This window comes from Chiloscyllium punctatum, chromosome 50 (genome assembly GCF_047496795.1).
Source record: "Chiloscyllium punctatum isolate Juve2018m chromosome 50, sChiPun1.3, whole genome shotgun sequence".
In the NCBI taxonomy this organism is placed as follows: Eukaryota; Metazoa; Chordata; class Chondrichthyes; order Orectolobiformes; family Hemiscylliidae; genus Chiloscyllium; species Chiloscyllium punctatum.
Genome location: NC_092788.1, coordinates 49,502,111 through 49,523,306, shown reverse-complemented (window position 1 = coordinate 49,523,306; position 21,196 = coordinate 49,502,111). Strand labels below are relative to the sequence as shown.

General features: G+C 45.3%; 1 long non-coding RNA gene across 1 annotated transcript in view; it reads left to right on the top strand.

Moving 5' to 3' along the window:
- LOC140470000 (uncharacterized) overlaps nt 1–19,952 on the top strand; it is a 32,156-nt gene extending 12,204 nt beyond the window's left edge. The window contains exon 4 of the long non-coding RNA XR_011956293.1: nt 19,655–19,952. This is a non-coding gene — a long non-coding RNA (uncharacterized lncRNA). The remainder of the gene's footprint in view (nt 1–19,654) is intronic.
- The last annotated feature ends 1,244 nt before the right edge of the window (nt 19,953–21,196 follow it).

Here is a 21,196-nt window from a genome sequence, read left to right as displayed (position 1 = left end):
CAGGGAGCCTAGTGATGGGAGATAAGGAAATAGCAGGAGAACTTAACAAGTACTTTGCGTCAGTTTTCACAGTGGAAGACCTGAGTAATATCCCAAAAATTAAAGGGTGTCACGGGGCTGAGTTGAGTATGTTGCCATTACGAAAGAGATAGTGCTAGTAAAGTTAAAAAGTTTTAAAATTGATAAATCTCCTGGCCCCAATGGGATACACCCTAGAGTTCTGAGAGAGGTTGCTGAGGAAATAGCAGAGGCATTGGTTAAGATCTTTCAAGAGTCACTGGAGTCAGGAAAGGTCCCGGATGATTGGAAGATGGCTGTAGTAACCCCCTTGTTCAAGAAAGGATCAAGGCAAAAGATGGAAAACTATAGGCCAATTAACTTAACCTCGGTTGTTGGTAAAATTCTAGAATCCATCATTAAGGATGAGGTTTCTAAATTCTTGGAAGAGCAGAGTCTGATTAGAACAAGTCAACATGGATTTAGTAAAGGGAGGTCATGCCTGACAAACCTGTTGGAATTTTTTGAAGAGGTAACAAGTACGTTAGACCAGGGAAACCCAGTGGATGTGGTCTATCTGGACTTTCAAAAGGCCTTTGATAAGGTGCCACACGAGAGGCTGCTGAGCAAGGTGAGGGCCCATGGTGTTCGAGGTGAGCTGCTGGGATGGATTGAGGATTGGCTATCTAACAGAAGGCAGAGAGTTGGGATAAAAGGTTCTTTTTCAGAATGGCAGGCGGTGACGAGCGGTGTCCCGCAGGGTTCGGTTCTGGGGCCACAGCTGTTCGCATTATATATTAATGATTTGGATGAGGGAACCGGGGGCATTCTAGCGAAGTTTGCCGATGATACGAAGTTAGGTGGACAGGCACGTAGTACTGAGGAACTGGGGAGGCTACAGAAGGATCTAGACAGGTTGGGAGAGTGGTCCAGGAAATGGCTGATGGAATTTAACGTGAGCAAGTGCGAGGTCTTGCACTTTGGCAAAAAGAATAAAAGCATGGTCTACTTTCTAAATGGTGAGAAAATTAATAAAGCCAAAGCATAAAGGGATCTGGGAGTGCTAGTCGAGGTTTCTCTAAAGGTAAACATGCAGGTTGAGTCTGTGATTAAGAAAGCGAATGCAATGTTGTCTCTTATCTCAAGAGGGTTGGAATATAAAAGCAGAGATGTACTACTAAGAATTTATAAAGCTCTGGTTAGGCCCCATTTGGAGTACTGTGTCCAGTTCTGGTCCCCACACCTCAGGAAGGACATACTGGCACTGGAACGTGTCCAGTGGAGATTCACACGGATGATCCCTGGAATGACAGGTCTAGCATATGAGGAACGGCTGAGGATACTGGGATTGTATTCATTGGAGTTTAGAAGATTAAGGGGAGATCTAATAGAGACGTACAAAATAATACATGGCTTTGAAAAGGTGGATGCTAGAAAATTGTTTCTGTTAGGCGAGGAGACTAGGACCCGTGGACACAGCCTTAGAATTTGAGGGGGTCATTTCAGAACAGAAATGCGGAGACATTTCTTCAGCCAGAGAGTGGTGGGCCTGTGGAATTCATTGCCACGGAGTGCAGTGGAAGCCGGGACGCTAAATGTCTTCAAGGCCGAGATTGATAGGTTCTTGTTGTCTAGAGGAATTAAGGGCTACGGGGAGAATGCTGGTAAGTGGAGCTGAAATGCGCATCAGCCATGATTGAATGGCGGAGTGGACTCGATGGGCCGAATGGCCTTACTTCCACTCCTATGTCTTATGGTCTAACTCCAAATGCGGCTGCACCAGAGTTTTGAACAGCTGCAGCTTTATCTCATGGTTCTGACAGTCAATCCCTGTACCAATAAAAGCTCACACGCTGAATGCCTTCTTAATAACTCTTTCAACCTGGGTGGCGACTTTCAATGAATCCATGTCCATAGACACACTGATCTCTCTGTTGATCTGCATTACCAATATCTGCTTTACCCACATCCACCTGTTAGGTCACCTTCTCAAATACGTCAATAAGGTTTGTGAGGCATGACCTACCCTTCACAAAACCGTGCTGACTATCCCTCATCAACGTATTCACCTCCAGATGATTATAAATCCTAGCCTCTTTTACAAGCCTTTCCAACACTTTACCCAGAATCGGAGTAAGGCTCACAGGTCTATCATTACCCAGGGTTGTCTCTACTTCCCTTCTTGGTCAAGGGGTCAACATTTGCTATCCTCCGGCCATCTGGCCCTATTCTTGTACACAATGATGGCATAAAGATCAAAGCCAAAGGCTCGGCAATCTCCTTCCTGGCTTACCAGAGAATCCAAGGATCAATCCTATCTAGTGCAAGGGACTTATCAATTTTTACACTTTCCAGAATTGCTAACACCTTCTCCTTCTGCAGTTCAATCCCATCTAGTTATGGACCCCACTACCCTGGAGTAAAGACGTTGGCTAATCAACTTTCCTGTACCCATCATGGTTTTCTAAACTTTGATAAGGTCACCCCTCAGCCACCTACACCCAATAGAAATGAGAAAGACAATGATATAAATATCCCTGCTCATGTCCCTGCCACTACGCTGTCACAATGTTCTGGGATACACTTGTTTAGGACCTAGGGTTTTCTCTCCCTTTGTGTTCTAAGACCTCCAGTGCCACCTCTTCTGTAATAGGGACTCTTTACAAGCCATCACTGTTTCTTTCCTTTGTTTCCTAGTTTTTGTTCACAGTACGTTCTGACATGAAATGCTCATTTTGGCTCTTGCCCATCTCCTGTGGTTCCACACATTGATGGCCTCACTGATCTTTGAGGGGCCCTAGTGTCTCTCCAGTTGCTTTTTTGTACTTTTGTGCTGTAGAAAACCCGTTGCATTCTCCTTTACCTTATCTGCCAAAACTATCTCATCCCCCCCACCCCCATGTTACTTTCCAGCTTATCCATCCTCTCTGTTTCTGTCACACCCTCCAGTATCAGTAACATCTTCATCAATCCTTGCAGCATTTACAGTTTCAGAAAATGCTTCCTAAATCAGGATGATCAGAATTCTATGCAGTACTCCAAAGCTGTGCTGACTATCCCTAATCAATCCTTGTCTTTGGAATGCATATAACTCCTGTCCTGCGGACTTGCTTCCAACAATGTATGCACCACTAACATCAAGCCAATTGGTGTTGATGTCCCTTGGATTTCCCTCGGAGCCTTTCCTAAGCACTGGCACAACATTAGCCCCCCTCCTGGCTCCTTGGAGACACTGATAACTTCCGGCTATCAGTGATAGAAAAATCTCTTTTTGGGACTCCGCAATTTCTTCCTGAGCTTCTCACAATATCCTGAAATATACTGCATTAGTTCCCAAGGACTTGTCTCCCTTATATGCATTTTAATACCTCTAGTACCTCCTGTTATCTGGAGTCTTTTGAAGACATCACATTTTTCCCCCTGACTTCACCAGTCTTCCTCCACAGTAAGTTCAAACGTGACATTTTCGTTTAGTATTTCACCCATCTCCTGTGGCTGGCTCCATTCATCTTCAAGGAGCCGTATTCTCCCCCTAGTTAATCTTGTGTTGTTAATATAATTGTAGAATCTCTTTGGAATTTCCTCAGCCTCATTTGCCAAAGCTTTCTCAGGTCCCCTTTGGGCCCTCGTGATTTCCCTCTTAAATGTATTACTCCACCCGCAATGTTCTTCAATGAATTCCCTTAATCCAGCTGTCTATATGTGACATGTGCCCCCTTTTGTTGACCAAAGCCTCAATACCCCCCCCCCCCCCCCGTATCCAATGTTTCCTACTTGTGTCAGCATTGTCATTCACACTAACAGGAATATGCTGGCCCTGACCTTTCATTTTATCTCTCTTTTGAAAGTTTCCCACCTGCCTGACGTCCCTTTACCTGCAAATATCCTCCACAATCAATTGTTAAAAGCTCTTGAAGCAAGGCCAGTTTTGATCTTTAACTTGTGGACCAGGCTTATCCTTTTCCATCGCTATTTTCAAACTAATAGAATCGTGAGAACTTTGCGAAAGTGTTGCCCCACTAATGACTCAGTCCCTTTCCTTTCCTTGTTTCCCAAGGGGAGGTCAGGTTTTACCCCTTTCTGCAGTCTGACCATTTACATTCTGACTGAGACAGTTTTCTTAAATATGACTAACAAATTCTTCGCTCCCAAGCTCTGAACACTCTAGCAGTCCGAGTCTTGGTTTGGAAAGTTAAACTCCCCGACCATTACAATCCGATCATTCTTACAGATCTCTGAGATCTCCCGACATATTTGCTGCTCAAATTCCCACTGACTGTTGGGGGCCTGTAGTACAGTCATATCAAACTGATAACCCATTCTCATTTCTCAGTTGCACCATTATGGCTTCACTGGGCGTTCTCTGGAATATCCTCTCGAAGTCCTGCTGTAATGTTTTCATTGATCAAAAACTCCACTCCCCCTTCTCTCTCACCACCTGTTCTCTCCATCCTGTAGAATCTGTACCCTGGAACATTGAGCTCCCAGTCCTGCCCCTCCCTCAGCTGTGATTCTGTCATACCATGGTACCCCGGTCCCATGTTCCCGTCCATGCACTGAGTTCATCTGCCTTAACTGTTAGGCTTTTTACTTTGGAATAAATGCACTTTAATTAATCAGTTTTCCCTCTATTTAAATTCCTGTCTTGAAATTCTGTCCCAGCCTTAACCTTCAGACTGTAGCCTGAGACCATCTCCCTCACTGTGGACAACACCCTCACCTTCATGTCAGCTGCAAACTTACTAATGATACCTTCTGCTTTCACATCCAACTCATAAATGCATATAATACTGTACAAAATAATGAGAGGAATGCATAGAGTAAATAGCCAGAGACTTTTTTCCCCAGGGCAGGATTGACTGGTACGAGAAGTCATAGTTTGAAGATATTAGGAGGAAGGTATAATGGAGACATCAGAGGTAGGTTCTTTACGCAGAGAGTTGTGAATGCATGGAATGCGTTGCCAGCAGTGCTGGTGGAAACGAAGTCATTGGGGACATTTAAGCGACTGCTGGACATGCACATGGATAGCAGTGAGTTGAGGGGTCCGTAGGTTAAGTTACTATATTTTACATTAGGATTAAATCTCAGCACAACTTCGTGGGCCTATGGGCCTGTTCTGTGCCGTACTTTTCGATGTTCTATTTTCTATAATAAACAGCAATGGTTGCTGCACAGATCCCTGTGGTACACCCGCTGGTGAAAGTATTTCAAACACAAAACTTACCCTCCACCGTTGTGGATCCAGGTTGCCAAATTGCCTTGGATCCCATTGGTCTGTTAGGCCTGCGTTCCATGAGGGACTTTGTCAAGCTCCTTAATGAACTCCATGTAACCTACATCTTCTGCACTGCCCTCATCTAATCCTCAATCGTAATTTCAAACAAAAATCTCAGCTGAATTTGGGACAGGATCTTTCTCTATCAAATTCGTGATGAGTATCCATAATCGATCTCTGCCTTTCCAAATGTTGATTCATTCTGTCAATCAGTATTGTTTCCAATGATTTCCCTGCCCCTGCCGTCAGACTATCTGCTCTGTAATTACCTGGCCTATCCCTGCTGCCCTTCTTGAATAAAGGAACCACATTTTCGATTCTCCAGTCATTCAGCACTTCACCTGTGGCCAACAAAGTATTAAACATATCCATCAGGGCCCCAGCAATCTCCTTCCTTACCTCCCATAGCAGGCTGGAATACATTTCATTGGGCACTGGGGATTCCTCCAACTTTATGCATGTGAAAAAATGGAACACTTCCGCCTTATTGATCTTAACATGTTCGAGAAACTTGCCATCCCAACTGAAGTCCCCGGGTACAATGCCTTTCTCCTGTGTTAATACAGATGGGAAGTATTCATTGAAGACCTCACCTACTTCCTCTGGCTCCATGCACAGATTGGTCTTTTAGTTTCTAACTCTTCCCTCAGTAATTTTCCTATTCTTACTATACTGCTAAAATACATTCATTTTTCTGGAGCTCAACTTGCACTCCCTATACTTTTGAATGGCTTCACCTGTGTTTATTGCACTGTATTTTCTTTATCAAACTCACGATATCACTTGATTAGTATTTGCTGGACTTGCTGCCTTTACTATTCCTTCGTCAGGAACACACTGGCCCTGAACACTCACTGCATTGCTTTAACGTACTCCCACTTTCCAAATATAGACCCAACTGCAGACAGTCCTCCCAATCTCTGTTTGTCAGATCCTCTCTATTGATAGTGATACTGATAGGAGGTTCAGTTGTGAGGGGGACAGACAGGAGGTTGTGTGGCTGCAGAAGAGACCCCAGGATGGTGTGCTGCCTCCCTGGTATGAGGGTCAAGGATGTCTCTGAGCAGTTACAGAACATTCTGAAGTGGCAGGATAAATATTCAGAGGTTAATGTTCACATCGGTCCACATGACACAGTTAGCCAAAGGGATAGTCTCCTGTGAAATACGTACAGGGAGTGCGGAAAGAAGTTAAAAAGCAATACCTCAAGGGTTGTGATCTCCAGAATACTCCCAGTGCCACATGCCAATAAGGGTAGAAATAGAAAGATTGGCTAGATGGATACGTGGCTGAGGAGCTGGTGGAGGGGGCAGGGTTTTCAGTTCTTGGATCATTGGGATCTCTTCTGGGGTAGAGGTGACCTGAAAAAGGGGAGCAGGTTAGACTTGAACCAGAGGTTCACCAGTATCCATGGGGGGAGATTTGTTTGTCTTACCCCAGAGGGTTTAAACTAGTTTGGCAGGGTTTTGGATTCTAAGTAAGAGACGGCCCATTGATCAGTCAAGGGAAAAATGCATCAGCCATCGAGAGCATGTTTTCTATCCAGGATATCTAGGGGCACAGTAAAGGGGGGGAAAAGACTTCTGGTTTAAAGGACATTTATTTTGAGACATGAGACCTGACAGGTAAGGCAGACGAGATCAGAGCATGGATTGGCTCTGGGGACTAGGATATTATAACCATAACAGAAACATCGCTGGGAGAAGGCCAGGACTGGCAACTCAGTGTTCCAGGACAAGGAAGCTTCGGGCGTGATAGAAGGGCAAGTAAGTGAGGAGGGGGAGTTGTCCCTTTTGGTAAGGGAGGACATAACAACAGTGCTGAGAGAGGATACTCTTTCGGGGTGATCAAATGAGGTCATATGGTTAGAATTTAGAATCAAAAAGGGGATAGTCAGTCTGCTGGCATTGTGTTCTGGACCCACAAATAGCCAGCGGGTACTAGAGGAGAAAATGTGTAGAGAGATTGCAGGTACCTATAGAAATAATAGAATAGTATTGGTTGGAGATTTTACCTTCCCCTGGATTGCTTGGACCACCCGGAGTGTAAAAAGTCCTGTATGGGGTGGAATTTGTCAAATGTGTCCAAGAAAGTTTCCTCGATCAAAATGGAGAGGGTCCCACTCTACTCAGGCAGCTGAAAACGAGCCCTCCCCTCAGAAAAAGAGTTCAGTCATTTACTGAAGTGTCAGTCGGAGAGCACTTTGGGTCCAATGACCACAACTGTCCTCGTTTTAACATAGTTATGGAAAAAGATCAGGCAGGTCCACAGGTTAAGGTCTTAATCTGGAGCGGGGCCAATTTTGGGGCTATTTGGCAGATTGACCAGAGGTCGATTGGGTGAATTAAAAATCACACAACACCAGGTTATAGTCCAACAGGTTTATTTCAAAGGACCAGCTTTCGAAATCCAGGTGATCATTCTTAAAAATGAAAACTTCAACTAAATATGTTTGATATTACATTCCATGACACTGCAATTCTGTTGCTATAAATTCTTGGCATGTTTATTGTGCTCCACAACCACCTGCTGAAGGAGCAGCGCGATGAAACCCAGTGCCTCCAAATAAACCCGCTGGACTCTAAGCTGGGGTTGGGTGGTTTTTAACGTTGTCCATCCCAGCCCAACACCAGCTCCTCCACATCATGCTCCTGTCAACTGGGTGAGTCTGTTTGAAGGAAATGGAATGACTGGCAAATGGGAGGATTTTAAAAGTGTGATCTCTGTTAGAGTGACGGGAAAAGCTGGCAGGTTTAGGGATCCCTGGCTGATGGAGGATATTGAGGCTCTGTTCAGGAAAAAGAACGCGGCACACGTTGTCTTCGATGTTTCCGTATCTACGTAACCTCTTCCAGTCCTGAAGACACGATCACTCGGTGGAGACACAACAACCCTCTCAGGTCCCTGCAGCACTCCCAATCTGTCGAACCCACTGAAAGCCTGTGACTCTCCCGAACCAGTTCGGACAAGACTCACTCTCTGTGTAACATCATCCCATTGCTAACACCCACCTTTTCAATGTAAGCCCCTCCTGTATCTCCATCCATTTTCTCATCTCTATAACCTTCTCCAGCATTTACGCCCCTACCTGTGTAAATGTCACCCTCCCCTACATCCCTTCCCACTTTGATCATTCTGGAGGAGGTTACTAATGCTCCCTAATCTGTGAAACTGTCTCCAACCAAAATTACTGCCCTTCTGGAAAATCTGTCAGACTCCACACTCTTCATATCTAAATAATCTGCAAAGTTAAACGTCCTATATCTGTAAACATCTTCAGTCACGACTACCCTCCATATCTCTGTTTGGTCCTCCAGTTTATACAATCCACTTTATCTCTGTAATCTCCTCCATTCACCGAAAATCCTCCCTGTCTGTGTAAACCGCTCCATCCTACTAACATCCTTCTCTCTGTAAACTGCTCCATCCCTCCCAACCTCTCCATCTTCATGAACACATGTAGATAGTACAGCTCTCCACATTTCTGTAACATCCTGGGGCTCTATGTGCTCCCCGTGAAACCACCTCCACTCCCCACGACCCTCCCAGTCTGGGTCGTCTTCTCCAGATCAGATTATTGCTGTCTCTGTTACCTCCGACAATCCTAGTAAACCCTTCGTAATGTGTCTATTCATTCAGATCCCATTCTCTCCAGCCTCCTGAAACCTCTTCCTGCCATCGGAACTATCCCTATTTAAAACAAGGTACAGTACAGCACAGTACAAGCCCTTCAGCCCTCAGTGTTGTGCCAATCTTTTCTCCTACTCTAAGATCAATTTAACCTGCAGACCATTGAAAGAACAAAGAAAATCACAGCACAGGAACAGGCTCTTCAGCCCACTAAGCCTCCGCTGATCCAGATTCTATGTCTAAACCCTTCACCTATTTTGTGAGGATCTGCTCCCTGCCCATTCAGGCATCTGTGTGGATACATCTTAACTGATGTTATCATTCCTGTCTGTTCCTCCTCCGCTGGCAAAGTGTTCCAGGAACCCATCACTCTCTGCGTATGGGGGCCTGCCACGCATATCTGCCCTAAATCTTTCCCTTCTTACTGTGAACTCGTGACCCCTAGTAATTGAGTTTCGCAATCTGGGGAAAAAAGCTTCTTGCTATTCACCTTGTCTATAAATCCCATGATTTTGCAGACCTCAATCAGGTCCCCAATCAAACTTTGTATTTCTAATGAAAATAATCGAAAACTATTCAATCTCTCCATATTGCTAGCGCCCTCTATGCTGGTGCAACATCCTGGTGAACATCCTCTGCACCCTCTGCAAAGCATGCACATCCTTTTGGTAATGTGGAGACCAGAACTGTACGTAATATTCTAAACCAAACTCCTAAGCAACTGTAACATGACCTGCCAACTCTTGTACTCAATACCCCGTCCAATGAAGGAAAGTATGCCGTATGCCACCTTGACCACCTTACTGACCTGCGTTACCACCTTCAAGGAATAATAGACCTGAATACCCAGACATCTCTGTACATCAATTTTCCCCAGGACATTTCCATTTACTGTGGGTTCACTTTTGAATTGGATCTTCCGACATGCATCACCTTGCATTTGCCAAGATTGAACTCCATCTGCCGTTTCTCTGCCCGCCTCTCCAATCCATTTATATTCTGTAGTCTTCTCTGACAGTCCCGTTCACTGTCTGCTACTCCACTAATCTTAGTGTCATCTGCAAACTAATCAAGGAACCGATACCTTCTTCCAAATCATTGAAATGTATCACAAGCAACAGTGGTCCCAGCACGGATTCCTGTGGAACGCCACTGGTCACAGGTCTCCATTTTGAGAAATTAATTTTGCTGTCATTCATGTTCCTATCCAAAATGTATTTAAATGTCCTAATGTAACTGACTCTACCACCAATACTGGCAATACATTCCACTCATCCACCACACTCTGTCTAAAGTACCTCCCTCTGACATCACCCCTCAACCTTCCTCCAATTACCTTACTATTTTGCCTCCAAGATATAGCCATTTTCGCAATTGGAAAAAAAACTTAGGCCACCCACTCTATGTATGCCTCTCATCATCTCATAGACCTCTATCAAGTCACTTCTCATCCTTTTTTATTCCAAACAGTAAAGCCCTGGCTCCTCAACCTTTCTTCATAAGTCCTCCCCTCCAGTCCAGGCTGAATCTTGATAAATCTCCTCTGCACCATCTCCAAAGCTTCCACGTTTTTTCTGAAATGAAGCAACCAAAACTAAGCACAATATTCCAATTGTGGTCTAACCACAGGCTGTATCAAGCTGCAGCATAACCTCACAGCTCTTAAACTCAATCCCCTACTAAGGAAAGCTGACACATCATTGGCTTTCTTAACAACCCTAACAACTTGGTTGGCAACTTTGAAGAATCTCTGGACGTTGACCCCAAGAATTTTCTGTTACTCCTCACTGTCAAGAATCCTGGCTTTAACCTTGTAACATTTCTCTGCAGAATCCTTCAATCTTAAACTCTCCAGATTTTGGTATTTTCCTCCAGTCCCCACTACACTCTTAAACTGTGAAACCTCTTCCAGTCCCTACAATCCTCCTTAGCTCTGTATCCTCTGTAAGCATGTGGTGGTAGACGTGTGGTTTAGGCGATGGGTTAGAAATCCATTGGGGCTTGCCCACACAGGTTTGAATCCTGGCCAACAGGGCGGTGGGGTTGATTGGTGCAGGTGTTAGGAGATGTTCTCTAAAGTGCTCTGCGAGGAGATGAGGAAACTGATGCCTTCTCACATCTTGCTTCACAGAACATCTCCACGACACCTGAAAATCAACTCACCGCCCTGTGGCCAAACATTTGAACTCCCCCTCCCACTCTGCCGAGAACTTCGCCACTCCCTCACCACCTGAGGAAGGAAGAGAGAAGAACGTCTTATCTTCTGCCTTGGGACCCTTCAACCCCATGACATCAATGTGGACGTCACCAGTTTCCTCATTTCCCCTCCCCCCTTACCCGAGTTCCAACCATCCAGCTCAGCGCTGCCCTCATGACCTGTCCCACCTGTCAATCTTCCTTCCCACCTATCCACTCCACCGTCCTCTCTGACCTAACAATCTTATCCCCATCAACAACCACCTATTGCACTCTCAGTGACCTTTCCCCCAACTCCCCTTCCCATTTATCTCTCCACCCCCGAGGCTCCCAGCCTCATTCCTGAGGAAGGGCTCCAGCCCAAAACATCGACTATCCTGCTACTCAGATGGTGCCTGACTTGTGCTTTTCCAGCAATACACACTCAACTCTGATCTCCAACATTTGTAGACCTCACTGTCTCCTCTTTATCAGATGAGCCAATGGAGTGAAGCGTGTCAGCTGGAGAGAAAGGCACAACAGAAGAACGTTTATTTATAAGGCTCCCGAGCAGCATTTCATTGTTCATCACTGCAATAAACAGGAATTTGTTGGAATTTGTAACAAAGACTCGAGGGAAAGCAGTCGAGTGTCAGAGGCTGAGGGGCTGGCCTTATCGAGGTTTATAATATCATGTGGAGCATGGTTAGAATAAACAGACAAGGTCTTATCCCTGGGGTAGGGGAGTCCAGAACAGAAGGCATAAGTTCAAGTGAGAGGTGAAAGATTTAAAAGGGACCGAAGGGGCAAATATTTCATGCAGAGGGAGTTGTATGTACAGAATCAACTGCCAGAGGAAGTGGTGGAGGCTAGTATAGTTGCAACATTTAAAAGGCATCTGGATGGCGATATGAATAGGAAGGGTTTAGTGGGATATGGGCTAAATGCCGGTAAATGGGACAAGAATGGTTATGACATCTGGTCGGCGTGGATGAATTGGACTGAGGGGCTTATTTCTCAGCTGTATATCTCTATGACTGTATGACCCTAATTGTTTTCCACTGTTCACTTACAACCATGTATTTTAGTCGGTTTCCCCTGTTTACCTTGGTCAGTTCTCCACTCGCACTCATGTAATTGGCTTTGTTTCTGATGCTCGTGTGTGTTTTATGGTCACTTGAAAACTTGATAATCTCTTTGAATTCCACCATATTGCAATCTCCTGGAGGATCTCTGTGTTACATCACTCCTTCAGTCAGCTTCATCACTCAACGGTTGATCTGAGATAGTGACATCCCTAGCCATTTGCACAATATGTTACTCAAAGAAACACTGACAAAAACATTCAAACAGGAGCTTGCAGAATATCATTCTTGCCAGTGCGACTGTCCCAGATCATGCAAATATTGAAGTCTCTCAAAATTATCACACCACCTTTGTTACAAATTCCAACAAATTCCTGTTTATTGCAGTGATGAACAACGAAATGCTGCTAGGGAGCCTTAAAAATAAAAGTTCTTCTGTTGTGCTTTTCTCTCATAGGACATAGAATTCACATTCAGGCTGATTAAGCCACATCATCTCTGTACTGCCTTTGTACCACATCACTGTCAGGGTTATGCTCCTGCGCTCCTATTCGGCCTGAGATCCATTAAGGTTGTTTACCATTAAATATTTATGTTCCACCTTTTGTTCACACTGTAATTATGACTGTCTGGTGACTAAATCTCAGCTATCTCTATGTCACTAATCTATTACCTTATTGCAGATACTTTGGCAATTCCAGAAAAGAACATTATAATTTACTCTTTCCCACAATGTCCTGTCACAAACCTATTCACTGATGTACAGTTTTAGTTCAACTCTGTCCCTTCCCGTTCCTTTCTGCTTGTCTTCAGCCCCATTCCCCATGCTGTTCCGATGCTTCACCTTTCGTCTCTGAATTTGGAAAGCTCCTTTCACCTGAACCCTATCCCCGAATCCTCTCTGTAAATAAACCTACTGATATGACTGGCCAGGATACTGCTATCAGCAGGGTTAGTTTTAAAGCATTCATGGGATGTTGCTGTCTTTGGCTGGCCAGCACGACATGCCCACCCCGAGCTGCCCTTGAGCTGAGTGGCTTGTTAGATCATGTCAGAGGGCAGTTGAGTGTCAGTCCCATTGTTGTGGGTCTGAATTCATATGTAGGCCAGACCAGCTGCCTACAACAGATTTCCTTCCATAAAGGCTATTGAGTATTCACATGGGTATGCCTGACACCGGCATTAAATTCTGGATGAACAGTCTAGTGAGAGTAACACCAGACCATTGCCTGGCTCACTGATAGCTCCCTCATCCCTGAGTACTGATCCCAGTTCACCATGAATCAAACACTCTTCTTCCTGACTGTGGTTTGATCCTGATGCCTTCCTGCACTCTGGTGATATCACTCAGTATCTATCCATTTGGTACCTGTCACTGTCAGGGTCTAATTGCTGTCTCTGATTCCACCTTTTGCAGCTACTCCAGATCCTGAGCCAACAGAATTCTCCACTTCAGAGAGTCGAGGCAGCACAGGCCAGGGATGGAGACTGGGATATTTCAGATCTCTGGGACTCAGTGTCATTCTCCATGTGTAACCCTCAATGCATCAGTCTAATTTCCCATTCTGTCTATTTCTCTGTCTTCTGTCTGTACTCAGGATATTCCTGACTCAGCAGAATTCCCAACCCCTATCTCGTCAATCACCTCATTGAGGATGGTTAGTCAGCCAGAGAGAGATGGAGTGTGAGATCTGGAACCTTCAGTAAATACTGCAATGAGGTACGGTCACTCACAGTGAACAGAGCAGAGCGTATTTAAGGGATTGATGTTTGATACAGAAGACACAATACAGATACAGTGTTGAAGGGTGAACACAGAGCATGAAGATCCCAGGCTCAATCCCCACCCTCTTGTTTACTTTCATTTCTGCTGTACTGAGCCTTGCTCTGACAATATAGGAAGTTCACAGTTATCAATCCAGGCCTGTGCTGTCTTAGTGAGGATCAGTACAACAGAGAGGAAAGCAGGCCTCCCTTAGGAAGGTGGTATTGAAACCTGGGATCTTTCTGTTCTAGGTTCCCCTCTCACACTGTCTCTTGTCGTGTGAAAGCGTCATACAGCAAGGAAACACACCTTTTGGTCCAACTCATCTGCACTAGTGTCTTGAATGCTTGTAATTCCCAGGAAATGTCTTATTTCTGTAACCTCCACCCCTCCCATAATCCTGCTATATATTTGAAACCTACTCCAATGCTGACGACTCTCTCAATTTGTAAATTGCTCCAGTCTCAATAACATGCCCAATCTCAATAACCTCATCCTGGACTCAGTACAATAATCCCTATTCCTGTAGTCTTGCAAAACAACTACAGTCCACCCTGTCTCTGTAAAGTCCTCCAGCCCGGACCAAAATACCGACCTGTGTATCTTTCTCAAGCCCCAAGAGACCATGATATCACTGTAACCTTCTGCAGGCTCGATCATATTCCTGCCTCCTGGCCTATAGCACCACACGACCTCAGTAACAATCTCCTATCCCTAAAGACCTCCTTATCTATATAAACAGCTACAGAACCTTTTCCAGCTGAAACAACACCATATACCTCTATTTGCTCCTCCACATCCTACAACCCTCCCACCATCTCAAACTCTCTGTTTGTGTAACTCTGCAATTTGGGGCATCATGATGGCTCCGTGATGAACACTGATGCCTGACAGTGGCAGGGACCGAGATTTAATTGCAGGCTTGGGTGACTGTCTGTGTGGAACTTGGATATTCTCCCCATGCCTCCGTGGATTTCCTTCAGGTGCTCTGGTTTCCTCCCACAGTCCAAAGATATTCAGATTACGTGAATTGGCCATTCTAATTTGTCCATCGTGTTAGGTCGGTGTGGACTTGTTGGGCCGAAGTGCCTGTTTCAGTACTGTAGGGGATTTAGTCTAATCTAAACTCTACCTCTGCGTTCCATATTAAAGTCCCTAAAAATATATCTCTATCCACAAATAACCCCAAACCCTCCAAACCGCCCAGTCTCTGTAAACTCCAACAGCTCCAACATTCATCCTTTTCTATGTAAACTCTTCCAGTCCTAAAACCCTCTGATAATGTGGAGATCTTACCATCCTCCCTATCTGCGTCATCCTCTGCGTAAGGTTGCTGCACCACTCGCAACCTGTGGAACCCACTCCAATGCCTGTGACTCTCTCAATCCAGTTCCTACAAAACTCTCTATCTATGTAACCTCCTCCCGTCACTTCACCCGCCCTGTCAATGTAAGCTCCTGCTGTCTCTTTATCTTTCTAATCATGTCCATAATCTTCTCCAGCTCTTACACCTCTATCTGTGTAAACGTCACCCTCGCCCAGAACCCTCTCTACCGCAGGAACCTCCTCCAGTGTGTGTAATGCTTCCTAATATGTGTTATTGTCACCAAGCTCTATTGATGTTCCTGTCTCTGTAAGCTCTAACAGACTGTCCAGCTCTCACATCCATTTAATTTCCAGAACCTTAGTAGCCGACATTGACAAATGTCTTCATTAACTACAGCCTTTCACATCTCTGTTCGTTCCTCAATTCTATACAACTTTGTAATCTCAGTAACTAGTACCATTCCATAAAATACTCACTGTCTGCGTAAACTGCCCCATCCTACAGTGAGAAGCCTCACTGTCCTTTTGATCACCTGTGGTCCGTTCAGATCTCCCTGTATCTTCCCTGACTCCTTTGAATACAATGATATTCTTCATTCCATGCAATTCTCGTTCTCTATCTCCAGACATTCCAACTCCCCTGATTGATGGAAGGTTATTGATCCCTTGCAGCATGTTTAACACCTGTAGCAGCCTCCAACTCCTCAATGCACCCTGTCGCTGTAACCTCCTCAAATACTACAGCTCACTGTCTTTGTAACATCTTCCAGCATCTCCAACCCTCTTGATTTCTGTAACCTCCTCCATCGCAGCACTCCACATCTCTGTAACTGATGGGAATGCTGCAATCCTGCCTTCATAGACCCCACTAACTCTCTGAACTCCTGTGGCCTTACAATCCTCAGTATCTCTGACTTCTTCAATCGCAAAAATTCTCTCTGGCTCTGTGAACTTATCCAGCCACTTTGAACCTCCCTATCTCACTGATCCCTGCAGATCCAAGTACTGTCCTTGTTAGTGTAATCCCCAGCACTAACAATCCTCCCTATCCTATAAACTCCATAAGCTCCAACCACCATCCCTATCTGCGTACACTCCAGACCTACAACCGTCCCCATTTCTGTAAGTCCTGCATCTCCAATTGTCACCCTTTTCTGTGCAATCTCCAGTCCCTCAAATCTTCCCTTTCTCTAAAAACTCCTGCAGCTCCGACCACCACCACTATCTGTGTAATTTCCAGTGCCTACGCCCCTCCTTTTCTCCAAAACCTCCTGTCGCTCCAACTACCATCCATATCTGTGTAATCTCCAGTCCCGACCACCTTCCAGTCTCTGTATCTCCTGGAGCTCCACCTACCAGCCCTATCTGTGTAATCTCTAGTCCCTATATTCCTCCCTATCGCTGTAACTTCTTCTGGACTGATAATCTTCTACCTCTATGAGATATCTTTCATCCCGACAACCTATTTGATCTCTAACCACCAACAGTGATCTCAAACCATCCGAACTCTATAACATCCTCCAGTCTCCCTGCTTTTCTATGTAAGCTTCCCTAGTGCCTGCATTCCCCATTATCTCCGGTTACAGATTCTTGCTCAGGGGAACAACGTCTCAGTACCGAACCTGTAAGAACACAAGGATATTCGGTGTATGAATAATTTTGCCTCATTTTCTAAATTCTAATGAGTTCAAGTTCAACCTTCTCCACCTACTCAATCAATAACCTTCCATTTTGAGCAACAGTCTGTTGAACCTTCTCTGGGCTGCCTCCAATGCAAGAACATTCCCCCTCAAGATAGGGGACCGAACCTGTTCACAGTATTCTCAGTGTGAGCTGACTGGAACTCTCTATAATTGTTACAGGCTTTCCCTACTGTTATTCTCCATTCCCTTTGGAATCAATCCCAGCATTCCACTTGCCTTCTTTATGACCTGCTGACCTTGTATACCACCTTTCTGAGGTTTATACACAAGGCTCCCCAACTTACTCTGTGGTGCAGCTTTCTGCAGTCTGTCTGAAACCAAGAGGTGACTGCAAAAATTAGGAAAATGCCCGAGTGCATGGTAAACGATATGGCAGAAAGGACAAATGCACACTTAGAAACCTATGGAATAAGCACTGTCCACAAGACCATCGGATACAAGAATAGAATTAGGCCATTCAGTCTATCGAATCTGCCACACCATTCAATTGTGGCTGTATTTTGTGTGAGCCCCATTCTCTCAGCTACTCCCTGTAACCATTGATCTCTTCATTCATGAACAGCCTATCTATCTCTGAGTTAAATGCACTGAATTACTTACTTCCATAGTCCCATGAGGTAGTGAGTTCCACTGATCCATCACCCTCTGGCTGAATAAACTCCTTCACATCTCCATTCTAAAGGGTCGTACCTTCACACGGAAGATGTGCCCTTGGCCCCTAGTCTCTCTGCCTAGTGGAAACATCTTCCCCACATCATCTCCATTTAGGCCCCTCAGTATTGTGTAAGTTTGAATGAGTTCCAGCCACTGCCTCCTAAACCTCATCGAGTACAGATCCAGAGACTTCACCTGCTCCTCATATGACAAGCATTTCATTCTGGGCTTATTCTTGGAAAACTAGTTCTTGTACCCCTTCACATTTTTTTCCAGACTGTTAATGCATGACATGTACAGCGTGGTCCCAACACTGACCCCTGCGGAGTTCCCCTCATCACCAGATCCCATCGTGAAAACAACGCCTTTATACTCACTCCCTGTCTTCTGTCAATCAGCCAATCCTCTATCCATGCCAAGCATGTTGTTCTGAAACTGAAATTCCATTTCATAAACCCTGCCGGATTTGATTTCCTGTCTGGCTGTAAACAGCAGAGTAGATAAAAGGGAGGAACGGTTTGTCGGGAATTTTATAAATATTTCAACAAGGTCCCAATGAAGAGGAGGATAAGCAAAATTAACATGTGTGGGGTTGGAGGGAATGTACTGGCATGGTATGGGAATTCTTTAACTGAAAACTAAGCGGGAATAAATGGATTAGTGCTTGACCCCTAACTATTCACAACGGGATTCGATACATTTGATGGTGGACAAAATCGACTGATTCCATGTTTGTTGCTGACATCGAACTCGATAGGAATGTGGGTTGTGTGGAGGAAGCAAAGGGGACATGAACAGTCCATGAGTTTCCCTTGTTCAAATTCATTGATGGGATGTGGCCATCACTTGCTCGGCCATCATTACCTTCCCATTTGTACTTCCCTGGAGAAGGTGATGGTAACCTGCCTTCCTGACGCACTGCAGTCCTTTTAGGTGCAGGGACAGATACAGCGCTGGGAGGATGGAGTGTGGCTTGGCAGTCACTTTGGAAATGCTGGTGTTCCCGTGCACCTGGAACTAATGTACTTCCAGGGTATAGTGGTTCCGGGTTTGTGAAGGACTGTTGAAAGAGCCTTCCTGAGTGACCTCCGTGCTGCTTGAAGATCTTTTATTTATTTATTCACTCGTGGTCATGAGCATTGCTGGATGTATTGTTGATTTGGAGTTGTCCCTGAGAAGGTGGTGGTGAGCTGCCTTCCTGAGCCACTGCACCAGCCGATGGAAATGCTGTTATCTGTATCCCCTCCAGCAGGCCACAACACTCCTCATGTCTGTAAATGCATACAGACAATGCAGCTCTTCCTGTATATGTGACATCTTCCTCTACCGACAACACTTATTGTTCATCAGAATGTCTCACCACCTCCATTCCCATCTACACTCATGATCTCTCAATTTTTTTTATTCTTGTTTAAACTTCTGATCATCTATAACCTCTTCCTTTCTAAATTTGTAACCCCTCGGTATCTGCAACTCTCCATATAACTGTAATCAATGACAGCATAGGTTCCCTTCCTTAAATCACTGTGAATTACAGCAGCTGGTTGTGCTAAATTGGTACTTTTCATCCCCCTTATCCATCTTAGCTCTTCCAGCCGCTGCAATCCCACTAATTTGCAATGCTCCCATTCTCTGTACCTCCTTATGTCCTGAGGGTCCTTGAATATCACGAGTGCTTCAAACATCTGTAACCCCCCCAGTTACTGCGAGTCTTCTAACTCTGTAACATCCAACAGTCTCCAGTACCGTACAACACTTACTGGCTGTCAATTTGAATTTGTTGAAGTCAACACATCTCAGTAAGTAGCTCACAAAAAGCCCTTTAGAGTCTACAAGGCTCCGTAACCAACAAACCACCATCTCTCTATTTCTTTTGCCTCCCTCAGTGCCTACAATCCTCCCTGTATCTTCCAGTAACCTGCTTTAGACACTGCAGGTCTGCCTACCTCTCCAGATAACCTGTTCCATCCCCGACAGCTCGCTCAATCACTGTAACACCCTCTGTATACTCTCAACCTCCTCTTTTCCTCTGTCCTCCAAGGCACAGCGGCGATCCTATGTGGGAGCAGTGTGGAGTGGGATATTATACATCTCAGCTGAGGCTTGAGGCCTACCATTAGCTGGGAATGACAAAGGGAGAAAACCTGACCTTGAGCAGCACAAAGCTGGAGAATATAAATCAGCAGCGAGGATCGGGGCCGACTGGGACTTGGCGTTGGAGAAACAGCAGAGCAGGAGGCTCTAAACCAGCACCAAGTCACAAGGGAGTGACCACGTGAGGGAGCAACTTGAAGCAGGAACATGAGGCTCACACTCACCTGTGTGTTACAGAAGCACCAAAGAGGGAGGATATAAATCAGCACTTAGGATCAAGGCCTAATCATGCCTGGGAGTCACAGACATGGTGACCCTGTGAGGGAGCAGAGTGGAGTGGGAGCTGGAGGATTACATGTACCTGGGAGTCACAGAGACAGTGACCCTGTGAGGGAGCAGAGTGGAGTGGGAGCTGGAGGATTACATGTACCTGGGAGTCACAGAGACAGTGACCCTGTGAGGGAGCAGAGTGGATTGGGAGCTGGAGGATTACACATACCTGGGAATCACAGAGACGGTGACCCAGTGAGGGAGCAGAGTGGAGAGGGAGCTGGAGGATTACACGGGCCTGGGAATCACAGAGACGGTGACCCAGTGAGGGAGCAGAGTGGAGTGGGAGCTGGAGGATTACACGTACCTGGGAGTCAGATAGATAACTTTCTGCTACTTGGACCTGCCTGCACCGGGTTTGACAGAAGGGCTCGAGCCATCACAGAAAAGGTTATAAGTTTCATTGGCTTATAATGACGCCGTTATTAGCGACTGTCAGTTAACTGCTGTAAGTCAGCAAATGTATTTTGTCAACTTTTGAAATAAGAGTTGAACTCACAACTAAGAGGAAGAAGTGAAATTCTGAGCCAATATAATAAATTATCCTCAGTAAGCCATAGTGGAATTAGAGAGTTAACCATATTGTTATTTCCCTGATATTAACTTAATTAATTACTAAGAATGAAGTTACTCTAGACATGTTGCATTTTAAGACATGACAAGACATGTTTGTCAGATGGAAAATGTGTTCTGTTACATTGGGCTGTTATAGCCCCTGCTCGTGTCCTAGTTGGACACTGGGTGTTGGAGCTCAGACAGTGACGAGAGACTCAATGGGACATCTGTGATGCTGAGAATTAGGGGATAGCACATACACAGAGCAGATCACCCTGCAGACATGACACCTGAGAAGAAGAAAGGGAACAGGGGAATAGACAATCGAAGAGAAACATTCAAGGAATGGGATAATATCCTGATTTCTCCGTCCCAATTCAGTTTCCTGGTTTGGAAGCTGATGAAGGTGCTGGATGCTCAGGGAGGGCAGTCGGCGCCATGTCTGCTGCACCACAAGCAGCCTGACTGTACAGGAGGGGGGGTGCTGTGGGGGATAAGGAAGGTGGAGTACTAGGCACAGGGGAGTCAGGAAATTGAAGAAGGTGTCAGTATTCCTGTAATTCCAGGATAGTGGAGTGAAGAATGTCACGGTGTCTGCAGGACA